This window comes from Triticum urartu, chromosome 1, assembly GCF_003073215.2.
Source record: "Triticum urartu cultivar G1812 chromosome 1, Tu2.1, whole genome shotgun sequence".
Lineage (NCBI taxonomy): Eukaryota > Viridiplantae > Streptophyta > Magnoliopsida > Poales > Poaceae > Triticum > Triticum urartu.
The window spans coordinates 388,128,252-388,150,660 of NC_053022.1; positions in this window are offsets into that span (position 1 = coordinate 388,128,252).

Sequence of the window (22,409 nt, forward strand, 5' to 3'; positions counted from 1 at the left end):
ACTCTATACCTACTATTAAAGAGAATAGATATTCTTGGTTTGGTTTACACATGTTAAGCGATCTGGGCCAGATACTTCTATGTTGATAAGCCTTTTATGGGCTTTCATAGAGACCTGAAAAATAATTGGATCTAAATAAATCAATATTATGGAAATTGAACACATGACCTATGCGTCTTTGTATTTACTAATCCCAATTCACTCTAAATATACAAGTGGTAGTCAACATGTTTAGGGTGAGCTAATTAAGCGAATGAGCTAATAAAGAAAGGATTGTGAGCCTAAATAGAATATTTAAACGGATGTGGCTAATTAAAGAAAGAATTATGGGTAAACCGGTGGAATAACTAAAAGAAAGATTGTGGTCTTAATAAATTCTACATGAAGGATTTGAGGTACTACCTCCGTCTTGGTGTATGAGTCATTCGTGTACTTCTAGGTCATTGATTTAAGGAATTAAATATGTGTTATATGTCATGAAAAGTATATCACTGGATTTCTATACGGATATAGTTTCTAAATATATATTTTTTGTCATATATAGACTGTGAGACATTATACTTACACAAAACATCAATTTTTCCTGTTGCAATATACGGGCATATGTGCTAGTACGAATAACCCAAATACATCTCTAACAAGCGACACGAGGATCCTGGTATGAGACTTTGATTTGCTAGTAGAGGGGTCAAGGCAAACGAAGGTTTAATTCCAAGGGAGCAAGACCGTGTTGATCGACTCTTGCCTCTCTAGCCATGTTTTTTACGGATTATATAAAACCATGTTAATTACACACCATCGGAAAATGCACGTTATGTTGAATTCATCCGCTGTAACTATACCCTCCTTTTGCACTTGTGTATATGGCAACTTATAATATAAAGAATTTCGGATTTCACCTGATTTTACGTTATTAATTGAGCAACGCTTTCGTGCTTAATTAATGGAAGGTGAATCTTTTACCTTCATTTTAAAACAAAGTTTTAATTAACAATATTTCTAATAATAATATATGTTTGAGCGCCCGTCTGGGACATTGTTCTTACAAAAACAAGCAAGTACTCCAAATGAAAATTGAAGTCGTTTGTGCCGTCGCAATGTTGTCCTGTAGCATCACCTCAATTGAGATACCCCATACGCAGACGCAATTAGTGGAACTGTGTTAGATAAAAGCAACCGATTAGGCGTAAAAATAGAGTGCATTTGTCGCCATCTTGATGCCACGCCCAATCATTCTCCTACTCCCCATTGATACCACGCTGATGCGACTACCAGGAGCAAAGTACTGTTAGAAAAGATTTTCTAGAATCTGCAAATGAGTTCGTATAGTTTAGTTTGTTCTTTTTTTTCCAGATCCAGTTTAGTTTATTCTTTTCACATGTGTATGTACGTAGATATCGATCAAAGTATGGTTTAATATATTTTGATATAGCATATATATCTATAATGTGTAGCACGACATCAAAACTTAATATTACCAACTTTAAGATCCTCCTCTGCTTTGAGGCCATGTCAGGCCTCCAGATCAACTTCGATGGCAGCGAAGTGGTGGTCGAGTTACCCACCTCAGGAGCAGCAACGGATTTCGGGCAACTTTAATTGCGAGTTCTCCTCTTTACCGATCACCTACCTTGGAATGCCAATCAGCGACACGAGGACCCCGGTATGAGACTTTGATCCTCTAGTAAAGGGGTCAAGGCAAACGGAGGTTTACTTTCAAGGGAGCAAGACCGTGCTAATCGACTCTTGCCTCTCTAGCCCCCCCCCCTCCCAATGCATATGATGGGGTTGTATCTACTAAAGGAGGCAGTGCATGGTGTCTTTGACAAATAGATGTTCCAAGGGGCAAACGGACACCGTAAGTATCATATGGTGAAGTCGGCGGATATGTGCTTCCCCAAAGACGAGAGGATCTAGGTATTTTGGCGCCTCTGTGTATGAACATTGCCCTCTTACCGAGTTAGATGTGGTGGATCCTTAGGGACAAGGGAGGGTTATGGCTGCAACTTACAAAATTCAAGCACCTGCAAGGCTGCCCTCTCCTGGCTTGTGACCGTCAGGAGCGATCCCTGTTCTAGAAATTTATCCACTTGATTAAGTACCAGCTTCTTCATAGGCGATGGAGAGGGTGCCCTTTTTTGGCTTGACTCGTGGCTCGGTAGGAGCGCACTTTAACGCCGGATTCTTGATCCTGTTTGTGATTTTCTCAGATCCAAAGCTCTTGGTAGACTCAGTTGACCTTATGGGTATTAGAAAAATTCTGTTTCGACATACATTTGGCCCCAAGGAAGCCTTAGCTTGAACTGAGTTACCGGAGGGCCTCCCTTTTGTTGTCGGGTTATCCAAATGTCGTGTCATGGCTCCTTGCCCTCTTAGGCTTTTCCATCGGGTCAAAACTATTCCGCGAAAAGACCCATTCTATAACTGTCTTCATACGTGTAGTTCATAGGGTCCAGGTGAAAACTATGCCGCAAAAGACCCACTCTACTATATTGTTACGTGTAGGCGTCTCTAGTGGTTGGTGTTCATGGCTATGGCCTAGACCCTATGGACTACAGTAGCAAGATAGTTATAGAGCGGGTCTTCTTGCGTTAAATAATTGGCATTCCTATAGTACTGGCACCTGAACACATCCATCACCTATACAAAGGTGAATCCTATCCTTTATGCGTGTTTACTTGTATAACTCGAGGATGGTATACTACTTGACACTCCTACCTTGTGCACCTTTAGGTTTGAGAAGAAAATCACATATGACACGGAGGAGGTCAAGCACAACAGAACGGCTACACCATCCAAGAGGAAAGCATGGAAGCATAGAAGGAACCATGTGACGAAGGCACAGAGCTCAAAGGCGGTTCAATGAATTAATACTGCCAAGTTGGACATTCTGATCCAATGTCCGACTAATGTTTGTTAGGTTGGCCGGTCTGAATCGATGTCCGGCTTGCTGAATGCTCTCTGGACCCTATCGGATATTCTGACTTATGGCAATAATATACCACATGTCGTAGGAATGTCCGACCTTGCTTGCCGCGCATGAAAGTTGGGACAGCCCATGTATATTTCCCTTCCTCACTTACCCCTTCATGGGCGGACCCATATATGACATCCTCTCCTAGATCTAGGGTTAGCAAAAGCAAAGATAGGAATAGACATTGGTAGAGAGTTGCTCATTTACCCTCCCCTTGTTGTATTCGTCCATGTTGGAGAAGAATCCATTGGAGTAGAAGGCCACCCACTGGGTGAGACTCTGAGGAGTACAAGGGACCAATCAGGTGAACCCTCCATGAGCACAAGACCTCCTTCTATGGAGAATATGTATCTTGTATTACATCTTGTGTGTTGATTCGTCCTAGTTTTCCTTGTGTATCCTCTCGATTTCCTCCAATTTCTTCGTGTCCTTCCTCAAATCCACCACCAATTTGTGATAATCGGGTCACCCAATGACTTGACTATCATTTGGTGTCATGAGCAAGGTTGCCATGAATTGGACCCCCTCCCCTCCATCTGCTAGCCTTGTTTTGTTTTGTTTTGTCTTGCCCAAATTTAAAATTTCCCTAAAATAGCCCAAAGTCAATTTCGAGCGATCCGTTGGATTTCATGACTTTTGGTTGGTTTTGATCCATCGATCTCGTGCAAAACTAGTTGGTCTACCTTCCTTTGCTTGGATTTAGCCCAATTGTTCTTTCCCTACTTTTTTGAGCCAGAAAATTGATTTGGCCCACCTCGAGTTCATCCTGGATCTTCCCATGCATGTTGAACATTGCTCGGATATGCCTCGGATGTTCCCTCGTGCCAAATCCTCTGACGTGAATTCTTATAGTCTAATCTTGTATAGAGAGCAAATGAAAAAAAATCAGCATTCGGTGTTTTGGTCATATCTTTCACATCCGGACTCTGGTTTGGTGTTCTTGGACTCATTTTGAAGATAATAAAATTCTCTTGGTCATCACCTATGTTTCCATGTCATTTGGTTGAAATGAAATTTCAGTATTTTGGCGTCTTGCTTATTCCTTCCACTATGTAAACTTGAAGACATGCATCTTTGTCGGTTTCACACATAGGCCCAATAATGGGGCACCCTTTTGGATTTGGGGCCAGGCCTCCCTTGCGGCTAGGGTTTGGGGCCCACCCCTTTGTGATGAGGACATCACTACTACAGTTACACCCACAACTCCTGCTGCTACATATACTGGAGAATTACTAGAGCTCGTGCATGCCAACTAAATTACCAGGTACTTTCGTTACTTGGTAATGATTCTAATGTTTATGAGAATATGATGCTGCCTAAACTAGATACTTTTGTTTTGCTTACAAATGAAGGACCCATCATGGACAAGAAGGATGAACATTAGAGTATAATCAAGCATAGAGATGATGGCGCGTGCAAGGGCAACAAGAACAGAGTTTCTGGCGGAGTTTTCAGCACTTTGGTGTCACCATGATGATATCCAAGGACATGGACGAAATATAAAAGATGACCTTTCATAAATTTCGTCCATAGCTTAATATAGGTGTTGTGTCACCTTATGTTTGGGCCAAGCCCATGTAATTTCTAAATACAGCTTCGTAGGCTATTTTTAGAGTCTGTATTGTAGGGGAAATGACTCGGGAGGTGTTTTAGTACCCATTGTCAAAGGTGGAGGAAATTCCCTCTCTTTTCCCTTATAAATATAGCCCTTAAGGCTACGTTTAGACTTGAGTTTTTTTAGATTAAAAATTCACCATAGCTGCAACTTCGCGTCCTTCGTTTGTGTTCTACGACCAGACCAAGACGTCACAGAACCCCACTTTCATTAATAAAGTTTCCTCTTATATTCGCAATATTCATATTGCAATTACAATTTTTTTACTTGTTGTCTTCATTTGCGTGCAAGAAATAGACCTTCGTGGTCAGGTTGATCATGCTCTAGCGTGGTTAATAACCTCTCGGAGTTGGTTTAGCAATTGCTAAGGCGCGTCGTCCTCGCATGTTCGTAGTCGGATCGTCAAAATCTAGTCCACTGAAAACGATAGCTACCATCTCATCGAAAGACATGACACCTTTGCCTCTATCACTTTGGTGCACCGACCTAGGGGAAGGCAGTCCCTCCTCCAAGGTGGCCATCCCTCCCTGGGTCTATAAATATGAGAGGGGCAGCCCCATCCAAATGCATCACATCTTGCATGAAGGTTGTCCCGTCTCTCTCTCTCTCTCACGGGAATGTTTCTACGCTCCGAGGCTGCTCCACTCCACCTCTAGTTCTTCGGTAGAGTTTCGTTCTGGAAGGTGGAGCCCGGTTAAAATAGTGATCTCGTATGCGTGGATACCGGCAGAGGGATCATCTCTTTGTGTTGGGTAACGTAGCAATTTCAAAAAAAATTCCTACGCACACGCAAGATCATGGCGATGCATAGCAACGAGAGGGGAGAGTGTTGTCTACGTACCCTCGTAGACCGAAAGCGGAAGCGTTAGCACAACGCGGTTGATGTAGTCGTACGTCTTCACGGCCCGACCGATCAAGCACCGAAACTATGGCACCTCTGAGTTCTAGCACACGTTCAGCTCGATGACGATCCCCAGACTCCGATCCAGCAGAATGTCGGGGAAGAGTTCTGTCAGCACGACGGTGTGGTGACGATCTTGATGTTCTACTGTCGCAGGGCTTCGCCTAAACACCACTACAATATTATCGAGGACTATGGTGGAGGGGGGCACCGCACACGGCTAAGAGATCAATGATCAACTGTTGTGTCTCTGGGGTGCCCCCTGCCCCCGTATATAAAGGAGCAAGGGAGGGAGGCGGCCGGCCTAGGAGGAGGGCGCGCCAAGGGGGGAGTCCTACTCCCACCGGGAGTAGGACTCCTCCTTCCCTTGTTGGAGTAGGAGAGAAGGAAAGAGGGGGAGAGGAACAAGGAAAAGTGGGCTGCACCCCTTGTCCAATTCGGACCAGAGTGGGGCGCGCGCCTCCTTCCTTTTGGCCTCTCTCCTCTATTCCCGTATGGCCCAATAAGGCCCATATACTCCCCGGCGAATTCCCGTAACTCTCCGGTACTCCGAAAAATACCTGAATCACTCGGAACCTTTCCGATGTCTGAATATAGTCGTCCAATATATCGATCTTTACGTCTCAACCATTTTGAGACTCCTTGTCATGTCCCCGATCTCATCCGGGACTCCGAACTCCTTTGGTACATCAAAACTCATAAACTTATAATATAACTGTCATCGAAACCTTAAGCGTGCGGACCCTACGGGTTCGAGAACTATGTAGACATGACCGAGACACGTCTCCGGTCAATAACCAATAGCGGAAGCTGGATGCTCATATTGGCTCCCACATATTCTATGAAGATCTTTATCAGTCAGACCGCATAACAACATACGTTGTTCCCTTTATCATCGGTATGTTACTTGCCCGAGATTGGATCGTCGGTATCTCAATACCTAGTTCAATCTCGTTACCGGCAAGTCTCTTTTACTCATTTCGTAATACATCATCCCGCAACTAACTTATTAGTTGCAATGCTTGTAAGGCTTAAGTGATGTGCATTACCGCGAGGGCCCAGAGATACCTCTCCGACAATCGGACTGACAAATCCTAATCTCGAAATACGCCAACCCAACAAGTACCTTGGGAGACACCTGTAGAGCACCTTTATAATCACCCAGTTGCGTTGTGACGTTTGGTAGCACACAAAGTGTTCCTCCGGTAAACGGGAGTTGCATAATCTCATAGTCATAGGAACATGTATAAGTTATGAAGAAAGCAATAGCAACAAACTAAACGATCAAGTGCTAAGCTAATTGAATGGGTCAAGTCAATCACATCATTCTCCTAATGATGTGATCCCGTTAATCAAATGACAACTCATGTCTATGGCTAGGAAACATAACCATCTTCGATCAACGAGCTAGTCAAGTAGAGGCATACTAGTGACACTCTGTTTGTCTATGTATTCACACATGTATTATGTTTCCGGTTAATACAATTCTAGCATGAATAATAAACATTTATCATGAAATAAGGAAATAAATAATAACTTTATTATTGCCTCTAGGGCATATTTCCTTCAGTCTCCCACTTGCACTAGAGTCAATAATCTAGTCCACATCGCCATGTGATTTAACATCAATAGTTCACATCACCATGTGATTAACACCCATAGTACACATCGTCATGTTACCAACACCCAAAGGGTTTACTAGATTCAATAATCTAGCTAGTTCACATCAATATGTGATTAACGCCCAAAGAGTACTAGGGTGTGATCATGTTTTGCTTGTGAGAGAAGTTTAGTCAACGGGTCTGCCACATTCAGATCCGTAAGTATTTTGCAAATTTCTATGTCAACAATGCTCTGCACTAAGCTACTCTAGCTAATTGCTCCCACTTTCAATATGTATCCAGATTGAGACTTTGAGTCATCTGGATCAGTGTCGCATCAACGTAACCCTTTATGATGAACCTTTTGTCACCTCCATAATCGAGAAACATATCCTTATTCCACTAAGGATAATTTTGACCAATGTCCAGTGATCTACTCCTAGATCACTATTGTACTCCCTTGCCAAACTCAGGGCAGGGTATACAATAGGTCTGGTACACAACATGGCATACTTTATAGAACCTATGGCTGAAGCATAGGGAATGACTTTCATTCTCTCTCTATCTTCTGTCGTGGTCGGGTTTTGAGTCTTACTCAACTTCACACCTTGTAGCACAGGCAAGAACTCCTTCTTTGACTGTTCTATTTTGAACTACTTCAAAATCTTGTCAAGGTATGTACTCATTGAAAAACTTATCAAGCGTCTTGATCTATCTCTATAGATCTTGATGCTCAATATGTAAGCAGCTTCACTGAGGTCTTTCTTTGAAAAACTCCTTTCAAACATTCCTTTATGCTTTGCAGAATAATTCTACATTATCTCCGATCAACAATATGTCATTCACATATATTTATCAGAAATGCTGTAGTGCTCCCACTCACTTTCTTGTAAATACAGGCTTCACCACAAGTCTGTATAAAACTATATGCTTTAATCAACTCATCAAAGTGTATATTCCAACTCCGAGATGCTTGCACCAGTCCATAGATGGATCGCTGGAGCTTGCATATTTTGTTAGCACCTTTAGGATTGACAAAACCTTCTGGTTGCATCATATACAACTCTTCTTTAATAAATCCATTAAGGAATGCAGTTTTGTTTATCCATTTGCCAGATTTCATAAAATGCGGCAATTGCTAACATGATTCGGACAGACTTAAGCATAGATACGAGTGAGAAACTCTCATCGTAGTCAACACCTTGAACTTGTCGAAAAACTTTTGCGACAATTCTAGCTTTGTAGATAGTAACACTACTATCACCGTCCGTCTTCCTCTTGAAGATCCATTTATTTTTTATGGCTTGCTGATCATCGGGCAAGTCAACCAAAGTCCACACTTTGTTCTCATACATGGATCCCATCTCAGATTTTATGGCCTCAAACCATTTCACGGAATCTGGGCTCATCATCGCTTCCTCATAGTTCGTAGGCTCGTCATGGTCAAGTAACATGACCTCCAGAACAGGATTATCGTACCACTCTGGTGCGGATCTCACTCTGGTTTACCTACGAGGTTCGGTAGTAACTTGATCTGAAGTTACATGATCATCATCATTAGCTTCCTCACTAATCGGTGTAGTAGTCACAGGAACGGATTTCTGTGATGAACTACTTTCCAATAAGGGAGCAGGTACAGTTACCTCATCAAGTTCTACTTTCCTCCCACTCACTTCTTTCGAGAGAAACTCCTTTTCTAGAAAGGATCCATTCAAAACAACGAATATATTGCCTTCGGATCTGTGATAGAAGGTGTATCCAACATTTTCTTTTGGGTATCCTATGAAGACGCACTTCTCCGATTTGGGTTAGAGCTTATCAGGTTGAAACTTTTTCACATAAGCATTGCAACCTCAAACTTTAAGAAACGACAGCTTAGATTTCTTGCCAAACCATAGTTCATACGGTGTCGTCTCAACGGATTTAGATGGTGCCCTATTTAACGTGAATGCAGCTCTCTCTAATGCATAACCCCAAAACAATAGTGGTAAATCGGTAAGAGACATCATAGATCGCACCATATCTAATAAGGCACGGTTACGACGTTCGGACACACCATTACATTGTGGTGTTCTAGGTGGCGTGAGTAGTGAAACTATTTCATATTGTTTTAAATAAAGCCCAAACTCGTAACTCAAATATTTTACTTCTGCGATCATATCGTAGAAATTTTTATTTTTGTTACGATGATTCTCCACTTCACTCTGAAATTCTTTGAACTTTTCAAATGTTTCAGACTTGTGTTTCATCAAGTAGATATACCCATATCTGCTCAAATCATCTGCGAAGGTCAAAAAATAATGATACCCGCCATGAGCCTCAACACTCATTGGACTGCATACTTCAGTATGTATTATTTCCAATCAAGTTTGTTGCTCGCTCCATTGTTCCGGAGAACGGAGTCTTAGTCATCTTGCCCATGAGGCCTGGTTCACAAGCATCAACTGATTCATAATCAAGTGATTCCAAAAGCCCATCAGCATGGATTGTCTTCATGCGCTTTACACCAATATGACCTAAACGGCAGTGCCACAAATAAGTTGCACTATCATTATTAACTTTGTATCTTTTGGCTTCAATATTATGAAAATGTGTATCACCACGATCGAGATCCAACAAACCATTTTCATTGGGTGTATGACCATATAAGGTTTTATTCATGTAAACAGAACAACAATTATTCTCTAATTTACATGAATAACCATATTGCAATAAACATGATCCAATCATATTTATGCTCAACGCAAACACCAAATAACATTTATTTAGGTTCAACACTAATCCCGAAAGTATAGGGAGTGTGCGATGATGATCATATCAATCATGGAACCACTTCTAACACACATCGTCACTTCACCCTTAACTAGTCTCTATTCATTCTGCAACTCCCGTTTCGAGTTACTACTCTTAGCAACTGAACCAGTATCAAATACCGAGGGGTTGCTACGAACACTAGTAAAATACACATCAATAATCTGTATATCAAATATACATTTGTTCACTTTGCCATCCTTCTTATCCGCCAAATACTTGGGGCAGTTCCGCTTCCAGTGACCAGTCCCTTTGCAGTAGAAGCACTTAGTCTCAGGCTTAGGACCAGACTTGGTCTTCTTCACTTGAGCAGCAACTTGCTTGCCGTTCTTCTTGAAGTTCCCTTTCTTTCCTTTTGCCCTTTTCTTGAAACTAGTGGTATTGTTAATCATCAACACTTGATGCTCTTTCTTGATTTCTACCTTCGCCGATTTTTGCATCACGAAGAGCTTGGGAATCGTCTTCGTTATCCCTTGCATATTATAGTCCATCACGAAGTTCTACTAACTTGGTGATGGTGACTAGAGAATTCTGTCAATCACTATTTTATCTGGAAGATTAACTCCCACTTGATTCAAGCGATTGTTGTACCCAGAAAATCTGAGCACATGCTCACTGCTTGAACTATTCTCCTCCATCTTTTAGCTATAGAACTTGTTGGAGACTTCATATCTCTCAACTCGGGTTTTTACTTGAAATATTAACTTCAACTCCTGGAACATCTCATATGGTCCATGACGTTCAAAACATCTTTGAAGTCCCGATTCTAAGCTATTAAGCATGGTGCACTAAACTATCAAGTAGTCATCATATTGAGCTAGCCAAACGTTCATAACGTCTGTATCTGCTCCTGCAATAGGTCTGTCACCTAGCGGTGCATCAAGGACATAATTCTTCTGTGCAGCAATGAGGATAAACCTCAGATCACGGATCCAATCCGCATCATTGCTACTAACATTTTTCAACATAATTTTTCTCTAGGAACACAATAAACTGGGAGTAACATCGCGAGCTATTGATCTACAACATAGATATGCTAATACTACCAGGACTAAGTTCATGATAAATTAAAGTTCAATTAATCATATTACTTAAGAACTCCCACTTAGAAAGACATCCCTCTAATCTTCTAAGTGATCACGTGATCCAAATCAACTAAACCATAACCGATCATCACGTGAAATGGAGTAGCTTTCAATGGTGAACATCAATATGTTGATCATATCTACTATATGATTCACGCTCGACCTTTCGGTCTCCAGTGTTCTGAGGCCATATCTGCATATGCTAGGCTCGTCAAGTTTAACCTGAGTATTCTGCGTGTGCAAAACTGGCTTGCACCCGTTGTAGATGGACGTAGAGCTTATCACACCCGATCATCACGTGGTGTCTGGGCACGACGAACTTTGGCAATGGTGCATACTCAGGGAGAACACTTTTATCTTGAAATTTAGTGAGAGATCATCTTATAATGCTACCGTCATAACTAAGCAAAGTAAGATGTATAAAAGATAAACATCACATGCAATCAAAATATGTGACATGATATGGCCATCATCATCTTGTGCCTTTGATCTCCATCTCCAAAACATCGTCATGATTTCCATCGTCACCGGCATGACACCATGATCTCCATCATCTTGATCTATATCAATGTGTCGTCACATGGTCGTCTCGCCAACTATTGCCCTTGCAACTATTGCTATCGCATAGCGATAATTGTAAAGCAATTATTTGGCGCTTGCATCTTATGCAATAAAGAGACAACCATAAGGCTTCTGCCAGTTGCCAATAACTTCAAAAAAACATGATCATCTTATACAACAACTTATATCTCATCACGTCTTGACCATATCACATCACAACATGCCCTACAAAAACAAGTTAGACGTCCTCTACTTCGTTTTTGCAAGTTTTACGTGGCTGCTACGGGCTGAGCAAGAACCGTTCTTACCTACGCATCAAAACCACAATGATAGTTTGTCAAGTTGGTGTTGTTTTAACCTTCGCAAGGATCGGGCGTAGCCACACTTGGTTCAACTAAAGTTGGAGAAACTGACACCCGCTAGTCACCTGTGTGCATAGCACGGCGGTAAAACCAGTCTCGCGTAAGAGTACGCGTAATGTCGGTCCGGGCCGCTTCATCCAACAATACCGCCGAACCAAAGTGTGACATGCTGGTAAGCAGTATGACTTATATCGCCCACAAATCACTTGTGTTCTACTCATGCATATTACATCAACGCATAAAACCTAGGCTCTGATACCACTGTTGGGGAACGTAGCAATTTCAAAAAATTTCCTACGCACACGCAAGATCATGGTGATGCATAGCAACGAGAGGGTAGAGTGTTGTCTACGTACCCTCGTAGACTGAAAGAGGAAGCGTTAGCACAATGCGGTTGATGTAGTCATACGTCTTCGCGGCCCGACCGATCAAGCACCGAAACTACGGCACCTCTGAGTTCTAGCACACATTAAGCTCGATGACGATCCCCGGACTCCGATCCAGCAGAATGTCGGGGAAGAGTTCCGTCAGCACGACGGTGTGGTGACGATCTTGATGTTCTACTGTCGCAGGGCTTCGCCTAAACACCACTACAATATTATCGGGGACTATGGTGGAGGGGGGCACCGCACACGGCTAAGAGATCAATGATCAACTGTTGTGTCTCTGGGGTGCCCCCTGCCCCCGTATATAAAGGAGCAAGGGAGGGAGGCGGCTGGCCTAGGAGGAGGGCGCGCCAAGGGGGGAGTCCTACTCCCACCGGCAGTAGGACTCCTCCTTCCCTTGTTGGAGTAGGAGAGAAGGAAAGAGGGGGAGAGGAACAAGGAAAAGTGGGCTGCACCCCTTGTCCAATTCGGACCAGAGGGGGCGCGCGCCTCCTTCCTTTTGGCCTCTCTCCTCTATTCTCGTATGGCCCAATAAGGCCCATATACTCCTCGGCGAATTCCCGTAACTCTCTGGTACTCCGAAAAATACCCGAATCACTCGGAACCTTTCCGATGTCCGAATATAGTCGTCCAATATATCGATCTTTACGTCTCGACCATTTCGAGACTCCTCGTCATGTCCCCGATCTCATCCGGGACTCCGAAATCCTTCGGTACATCAAAACTCATAAACTCATAATATAACTGTCATCGAAACCTTAAGCGTGCGGACCCTACGGGTTCGAGAACTATGAGGACATGAACGAGACACGTCTCCGGTCAATAACCAATAGCGGAACCTGGATGCTCATATTGGGTCCCACATATTCTATAAAGATCTTTATCGGTCAGACCGCATAACAACATACGTTGTTCCCTTTGTCATCGGTATGTTACTTGCCCGAGATTCGATCGTCGGTATCTCAATACCTAGTTCAATCTCGTTACTGGCAAGTCTCTTTTACTCATTCCGTAATACATCATCCCGCAACTAACTTATTAGTTGATATGCTTGCAAGGCTTAAGTGATGTGCATTATCGAGAGGGCCTAGAGATGCCTCTCCGACAATCAGAGTGACAAATCCTAATCTCGAAATACGCCAACCCAACAAGTACCTTCAGAGACACCTGTAGAGCACCTTTATAATCACCCAGTTACGTTGTGACGTTTGGTAGCACACAAAGTGTTCCTCCGGTAAACGGGAGTTGCATAATCTCATAGTCATCGGAACATGTATAAGTTATGAAGAAAGCAATAGCAACAAACGAAACGATCAAGTGCTAAGCTAATGGAATGGGTCAAGTCAATCACATCATTCTCCTAATGATGTGATCCCGATAATAAAATGAAAACTCATGTCTATGGCTAGGAAACATAACCATCTTCGATCAACGAGCTAGTCAAGTAGAGGCATACTAGTGACACTCTGTTTTTCTATGTATTCACACATGTATTATGTTTCCGGTTAATACAATTCTAGCATGAGTAATAAACATTTATCATGAAATAGGGAAATAAATAATAACTTTATTATTGCCTCTAGGGCATATTTCCTTCACTTTGATCCTAGTTCGAGGGATAAAATTCTCGTGGTTTGAAGGTTTAATCCTAACTGCGGGAATTTGCACCAGCAGTCTTCACCAACTCTTCTCTCTGCTGCACTCTAGTTGGTAATTAGAGAATAGGTGCTTGCCCGGTTTTAGCGGACCGAATCCCTTAATACAAGGTAGTTCCCAAAGTAGGCTCACATATACTACCAAACTATGTAAAATTCATTTCTTTTCGCGAATACGCAAAGCTTGCGTATCATTTCACTGACAGAAGGATTAGAATGAGTACACAGTGATACAACACATGACACGAACGCAGGTAGGCATTACATGGTGCCCGGAGAAGAGAGACAAGGGATGCCCAGCCTATACAGAGGATACAACACAGCTAAACCTACCAAACCCGAGCCAAGGGCAGTAATGTCAAGCCAACGAGAACTACAACATCTTTCGAGCCAAAACCGGGGACACCGCGAGCGATCAAGATAGTGCCTTCAAGAAGGAATACGACGCTGAGACACCGTCACTATCTGGTCCGAGGAACCCGGACCGAGGGTTTCCCCTGAGCTCGAAGAGGGGCGCAACTGAAGACCTTGGCAGCGCCTCCAAGGAGGAAAACGACACCCGCGGGCGTCGTCGCTGCTAGCACCGGCAAGGCGAGCAGGGATCTCTCCCTGGCCTAAAGCTATGTGATCCCATAGCCGCAAATTCCGGAATCGAAGATGGAGACGCCAACGCTGGTCTGGACCACCATCTCGGGAAGGGGTTGGCGGGGCTGCACCTGCCGTCGGAGGGTGGCATCGCCTTCAAACCCGCGAGCATAGGATCTGGCAAAAGGGGGAGACTTTGAGGTGTACAGGGTAGGGCAGGTGACAAGGCAAACCCAGTGGGGATCTAGGGACGACGGTGTCCAACAACACCGACAAGCAATGACTGGAGGGACGCAGATCCGAGCTGCCGTGGCCTTAGTCGTTGGGGCATCGGCGAGCAAGGTAAGCTGGAAGGAACACAACTACCTAGTCAGTGAGGCCAAGGCTGCACGATTGGGGACGCCGGTAGCGACGGACACCGGAGAGACACGGGCCCGAGGCCGCCGGAACCGAAACAGCACGGGCCTGAGACCACTGCGGGAAGCCCTGTGCCAGCCACAACCGCATAAGCATCGACGTCTCGACGCAAGATCCATCATCGTGGCTCGGGGGTGGAGGGCCGCTGGAGACCATGGCAGCGGCCAGGATCGCCGGATCCACCGACGGCCGGCAGGCTCGAGCGGCAGCTGGTGGGAAAGCGCTCGTGGGTTGCCGGGGAGGGTCCCGGGGTTGCGAGCCGAGGGGGCGAAGGCGCGTGAGGAGGGGGACGCCTGCGGCGGCAGAGGACGACGGGGGAGAAGCGGCTCGCCGGAGGTGGGGGCCAGGCCGACGAGGGGATCGGATCTGCCGCTATTGAGTATATTGTGTACGTGTATATTGTGTATTGGGCCCACCTCCTATTTCCTCTGTATAGTCTGAGGTTGTGGGCACCCTCTGTGAAGGAAATATGCCCTAGAGGCAATAATAAAGTTTTTATTTACATTTCCTTATATCATGATAAATGTTTATTATTCATGCTTGAATTGTATTAACCGGAAACTTAGTACATGTGTGAATACATAGACAAACATAGTGTCCCTAGTATGCCTCTACTTGACTAGCTCGTTAATCAAAGATGGTTAAGTTTCCTAGCCATGGACATGTGTTGTCATTTGATGAACGGGATCACAACATTAGAGAATGATGTGATGGACTAGACCCATCCATTAGCTTAGCACTATGATTGTTTAGTTTATTGCTATTGCTTTCTTCATGACTTATACATGTTCCTATGACTATGAGATTATGCAACTCCCGAATACCGGAGTAACACCTTGTGTGCTATCAAATGTCACAACATAACTGGGTGATTATAAAGATGCTCTATGGGTGTCTCCGATGGTGTTTGTTGAGTTGGCATAGATCAAGATTAGGATTTGTCACTCCGTATATCAGAGAGGTATCTCTGGGCCCTCTCGGTAATGCACATCACTATGAGCCTTGCAAGCAATGTGACTAATGAGTTACTCACGGGATGATGCATTACAGGACGAGTAAAGAGACTTGTCGGTGATGAGATTGAACTAGGTATGATGATACCGACGATCGAATCTCGGGCAAGTAAAATACCGATGACAAAGGGAACAACGTATGTTGTTATGCGGTTTGACCGATATAAATCTTCGTAGAATATGTAGGAACCAATATGAGCATATAGCTTCCGCTATTTGTTATTGACCGGAGATGTGTCTCGGTCATGTCTACATAGTTCTCAAACCCATAGGGTCCGCACGCTTAACGTTCGATGACGATATGTATTATGAGTTATGTGATTTGATGTACTGAAGGTTGTTCGGAGTCCCGGATGTGATCACGGACATGACGAGGAGTCTCAAAATGGTCGGATAAATATTGATATGTTGGACCATGTTATTCGGACACCGGAAGTGTTCCGGATAGTTTCGGATAAAACCGAAGTGACGGAGGGGGTTACCGGAACCCCCCCCCCCCCCGGGGAAGTTATGGGCCTTAGTGGGCCTTAGGGGAGAGAGAGGGCCGCAGCCAGGAGGTGGCGCCCCCCTCCCAAGGGGAGTCCGAATAGGACAAGGAAAGGGGGCGCGACCCCTCTTTCCCTCTCCCTCTCCCTCTCCTTCCTTCTTCTCCTAGTTGGACTAGGAAAGGGGGGAACCTACTCCTACTAGGAGTGGGATTCCCCTCTTGGGGCGCGCCCTAGGGCCGGCCAGCCCTCTCCTCCTCTCTCTTTTATATACGCGGAAGGGGGGCACCCCATAGACACACAAGTTGATCTTTAGCCGTGTGCGGTGCCCCCTCCACAGTCTTCCACCTCGGTCATATTGTCGTAGTGCTTAGGAGAAGGCCTGCGTCGGTAACTTCATTATCACCGTCAACACGCCGTCGTGCTGACGCAACTCACCCTCAGCTTTAGCTGGATCAAGAGTATGAGGAACGTCATCGAGCTGAACGTGTGCAGATCACGGAGGTGTCGTGCGTTCGGTACTTGATCGGTTGGATCACGAAGACGTTCGACTACATCAACTGCATTACTTAACGCTTCCGTTTTCGGTCTACCAAGGGTATGTAGACACACTCTCCACTCTCGTTGCTATGCATCTCCTAGATAGATCTTGCGTGATCGTAGAATTTTTTTGAAATACTGCATTCCCCAACACTCTGTACAAATATATACGTGCCTGGTGCACCGATCAACACATTGCGATTGCACAACCCATACTTGTCCTTCTACATGGTATATATCGCAGGTCTTTCCGCCGCCTAACCCTAGCCCCCCCTCGCCGCTGCCGCGTGCCCTCCGTGCAACCGCCGCCATCCCCCGCCACCGTCGCTGCTGCGCGCCCCGCGTTGCTGCCACTGCCGCTGGTCGCCGCCGCCTCGCTCAACCCCGGCAGCCGCCGCACACCTCCTGCGCTGCCGCCCGCCCGCCGTTGTCCCGTTTCCGCCTCTACTCCTCCTCCCTACACCTGCACCCGACCCCTTCCCCACCCGTGTCGCTCCCCTCCCACCCGAGCCGCGCCACACCTGAGCCGCCGCCCCTCACCCGAGCCGCTGCCCCCAAACCCTAACTTCTCCACCCGCATCATGAGCTCTTCCTCCTACATCGTCTCCAACCCCTTCGCTGGTCCCGATGTCACCCTCATCCACGACCTCAACATCCATGAGCGTGTCCCGGTGAAGCTTGATCAATCCACCCTCTCCTACTCCGCTTGGAAGCGGTATTTTTCGCTGGTGTTCCGCGAGTACCTCCTTCATGGCCACGTCGACGGCACCGTGGACTCGGGCCTAATGATCAACGACGAGGAGTGGATGGTCCTTGACACCACCATCATCCGCTCGTTCTACCTCATCATCTCCAGCGACCTCTTCCACACTGTGGTGGATGACCACGATGACGCCTACGTCGTCTGGACCAAGCTCAACAGCCTCTTCATCGACAACAAGCTGCAGGGCAAGTTCCTTCTCCACGGCAAGTTTTACGGGTGCCAGCAGCTTCACTCGTCCATCGATGATTTTTGCATGCGCCTCAAAAGGCTTGCCGATGAGCTTCGCGATCTCGGGGAGACGGTTGGCGATGAGCTCCTCATCAGCACCCTCACCGTCGGCCTCAACGAGGATTTTGGGAATGCCGCCTCCAACCTCACCCTCATCTCAGAGCTTACCTTCGCTAAGGTGGTGGCGTACCTAAAGCTGGAGGAGCGCCGGATTTGGATGGCGCGGACTCGGGCGACCCACACCGCCCTCGTCGCCGGCACCCGCAGGGTCCAGGGCCCACCACTTTCGTGCCCCGCACCGGCCCAGCCGCCGGCGCTCGCCTTCCCGCCCGCCCCGGTTGCCCCCTTCCTACAGCCCCAGCCGGTCGCCAATGGGGGGGTGCGGCAGCCACCGCGGAGGCCGCAAGCAGAAACAGGGGGCGGGCACTCAGGGAGGAGCAGTCCGCCCTCCGCAGCAGCAGTACTCGCCAGCTTCGTGGTACGCTGATCAGAACCCATGGACCAGTGTCGTGCACGTCTACTCCATATGCCAGTTCCGCGTGCCCCTACCCCGGGTATTCTCGGTGCCCGGCCACCGTCTCACCAGGCATTCTACGCCATGCCACAGCCTTACGTGGCACCCTACGGGCCCCTCTCCTACGGCCAGCAGTCGCAACCAGGCGGGTTGCCACCGCTGCCCCTGACGGCCCCGCCGCAGCAACATGCTCTCCCGCCGGCGCCGTGGGCCCCGTCTCTTCTAGCGCTCTTCACACTGCCCCTTCACCTTCCACCTACACCGACGGCCGACTGGTATATGGGAACTGGAGCTACCGCACATATGGCCGCTTATCCAGGTAACCTCCACACCTCCTATCCCGTCCACACTTCTGCTCACATCACCGTCGGTGACGGTTCCTCCCTTGCCATTACTCACATAGGACATGCATATTTTCCGTCTAATTCCACTCCATTATCACTGTCGAACGTCTTAGTTTCTCCTAATCTTATTAAAAAACTTATTTTTTGTTCATTCTCTTACACCTGAAAATCCTGTTACCGTTGAGTTTGACGAGTGTGGTTTTTCTGTTAAGGGCGCTCACGCCTGGATGGTACTCCACCGATGTGACAGCCCCGACAAGCTCTACCCGGTTCACTCACCACCTCCGCCGCCCCTGTCGCTCTTGCCATCGGAGTGGATCTTTGGCACCCTCGCTTGGGTCATCCCAACCCCGTCACCCTTCGTCATATACTTCAAAGTTTTTCTTTCACGTGTAATAAGAATCAGGATCACTCGTGCCATGCATGTCGCTTCGGCAAACATGCTCATCTCCCGCTTAGGGCATCTTCTCATGTTGCATCGTACCCGTTTGAGTTAATTCATAGTGATGTTTGGACCTCTCCTGTTGCAAGCAATACGGGCTATCTTTATTATCTTGTCATACTTGATGATTTTTCGCATTATGTGTGGACCTTCCCGTTGCGTCGCAAGTCGGATGTTATATCCACTCTCGTCGTCGTCTACTCTTATGTTCTCACGCAGTTTGGTCGTCCCATTCTTGCATTCCAGACAGATAACGGGGAGTTCGACAACCTAGTTGTTCGTACTCTCCTCATCACACATGGCACGACTTTTCGTCTCACCTGCCCATACACTTCGCGGCAGAACGGTCACGCTGAGCGTGTCCTTCACACTCTTAATGACTGTGTTCGGACTCCCCTCTTTCATGCCAATGTGCCTCCGCACTTTGGGCCTGACGCTCTCGCCACCGCTTCACTCCTCATTGATATCCGTCCATGTCGCACTCGCGGAAACTTTGCACCTCATCACCTCCTCTTCAGTGCACTGCCCTCTTATGATCAGCTTCGCATCTTCGGCTGTCTCTGCTACCCTAGCATCGCCGCCAGTGCCCCTCATAAGCTTGCACCCCGCTTTGTCGCCTGCATCTTTCTCGGCTACCCACCTAACACTAAGGGCTACCGCTGCTACGATCCCGACTCACATCGTGTTTTCACCTCCAGACACGTTTACTTTAATGAGAAGGTGTTTCCATTTCAGCAGCAGGTACCCCTTGTCGCCCCGTCGCCGCCGACCACCAGTGGCCCTTCGGCGACTCCGTCAGGTGGACGGCCCCGCTCGGCTCTCGGACTGCCTCCGGGCTTTGGTGGTCCTTGCGCCGTGGGACGAGCTACGCCTCGCGCCCCCACGTGGGCGCCCACCTCTTCGGCTGACCCCGCCCCCATGGCCGGCCCCAACGCCTCGGCCAGCGCCCCCTCTTCACCCGCCGCCCCTACCTCGGGCGCCGAGGGCTCGGTTGCCGCCTCCTCCCTGGCCGCGTCGCTGGCTGCCATGTCGGCTGCCTCGCCGGCCAGCTCGTCGGCTGCCACACTGGCTGCATCGTCGGCCGCGTCACTGGCCGCCTCGCCGGTTGCTTCGCCGGCCGTCTCGCCGCCTAACTCGCCGGACTTTCCGGCGTTGCCGTCTCATCCCGTCACACAGGCAAGAGCTAGCGTTCACCGTCTGAGTCTGCGGTACTCGAGCGACGAGTACCTCCTCGCCGCCTCCATCGCGGAGCCGTCCCCTCTTCCTGCGTCCGCCCGCGCAGCCCTTCGTGACCCTCACTGGCTTGCCGTGATGCAAGAAGAGTTCGGCGCTCTTCAGCGGAACCGCACCTGGACAATGGTTCCCCAGCCTCCTCGCGCCAATGTCATTAGCGACAAGTGGGTCTTTCGCCACAAGACCCGCTCGGATGGTACACTTGAGCGCTACAGGGCTCGCTGGGTGGTTCGTGGTTTTCGACAGCGCGCTGGAGTTGACTTCACTAAGACGTTTGCACCGGTTGTCAAACCGGACATGATCTGCACCGTCCTCCAGCTTGCGCTGTCCCAAGGATGGCCAGTTCATCAGATGGATGTCTCCAACGCCTTCCTCCACGGTCATCTTTTGGACCAGGTTGTGAGCAACCCACCGGTTTCGTCGACGCATCTCTTCCTGGCCATGTGTGTTTGTTGTCCTGGTCTCTCTACGGGCTCAAGCAAGCACCTCGCGCCTGGTACCAGCGGATCGCTGGGTTTCTTCATACACTGGGCTTCAGCAGCACTCGCTCGGACGCCTCACTGTTTTTCTATCGCCATGGTGACACGACTACATATTTGCTCCTCTATGTCAACGACATCATCCCGACGGCCTCCTCCGCAGCTCTTCTTTAGAAGATTACTCTTCAGCTGCGTGACGAGTTCGCCATCAAGGACTTGGGTGCTCTACATTATTTCCTTGGCATTGAGGTCGTTCGGCGACCGGGTGGTTTCTTTCTTCATCAGCACAAGTATGTGCACGAGCTCCTTGAGCGTGCTGGCATGCTCAACTGTCACCCTGTTGCTACTCCTGTTGACACGAAAGCCAAGGTTTCTGCTCTTGAGGGCTCGCCAGCATCGGATGTTCCCTTCTACCGGTCTATTGTCGGTGCTCTTCAGTATCTGACTCTCACCCGACCGGATCTACAGTATGTTGTTCAGCAGGTGTGTCTCCACATGATCGCCCCTCATGACTCCCATTGGACTCTCGTGAAGCGGACCCTTCGTTACATTCGCGGCATGATGACTCTTAGGCTCACCCTCACGGCGTCCACTTCTCTGGAGATGGTGGCCTACTCCGACATAGACTGGGATGGTTGCCTCGACACCCGTTGGTCCACCTCTGGCTACTGCGTTTACCTCGGTCCTTCACTCGTCTCGTGGTCATCCAAATGACAACCCACGGTTTCACGCTCCAGCGCGGAGGCTGAGTACCGAGCTATGGCTAACGCTGTTGCCGAGTGCACCTGGCTACGACAGTTACTTCAGGAGCTGCATCACGATGTCTCCCAGGCTACGGTTGTCTCTGCGACAACGTCTCTGCGGTGTACCTCTCTGCCAACCCCGTTCATTATCGCCGGACTAAGCACATTGAGCTGGACATTCACTTTGTGCACGAGCAGGTGGCCCTTGGATGTATTCGGGTCATCCATGTCCCGACTGCACAACAGTTCGCCGATGTGATGATGAAGGGACTGCCGACTTCCACCTTCGAGGAGTTTCGTTCCAGCATCTGCGTCACTGGCGCCGCTTCGACTGCCGGGGGGGTTGAGTATATTGTGTACGTGTATATTGTGTATTGGGCCCACCTCCTGTTTCCTCTCCATAGTCGAGGTTGTGGCCCCCATCTGTACTCATATATACGTGCCCGGTGCACCGATCAACGCATTGCGATTGCACAACCCATACTTGTCCTTCTACAGCCGCCGGCAGACCAGCGGGAGGGGGGTGCCGCCGCGGCAGGGGGTGGGGCGCAGGGTTGGTCGGGAAGGGGGATTGGGACGCGGGGGTGGTCGGGGAGGGGGATTGATGCGGTAAAAATTCATTTCAACTGTGACAACCCCTACCAGAAGCACACCTACTGGAAGCTGCCCCGC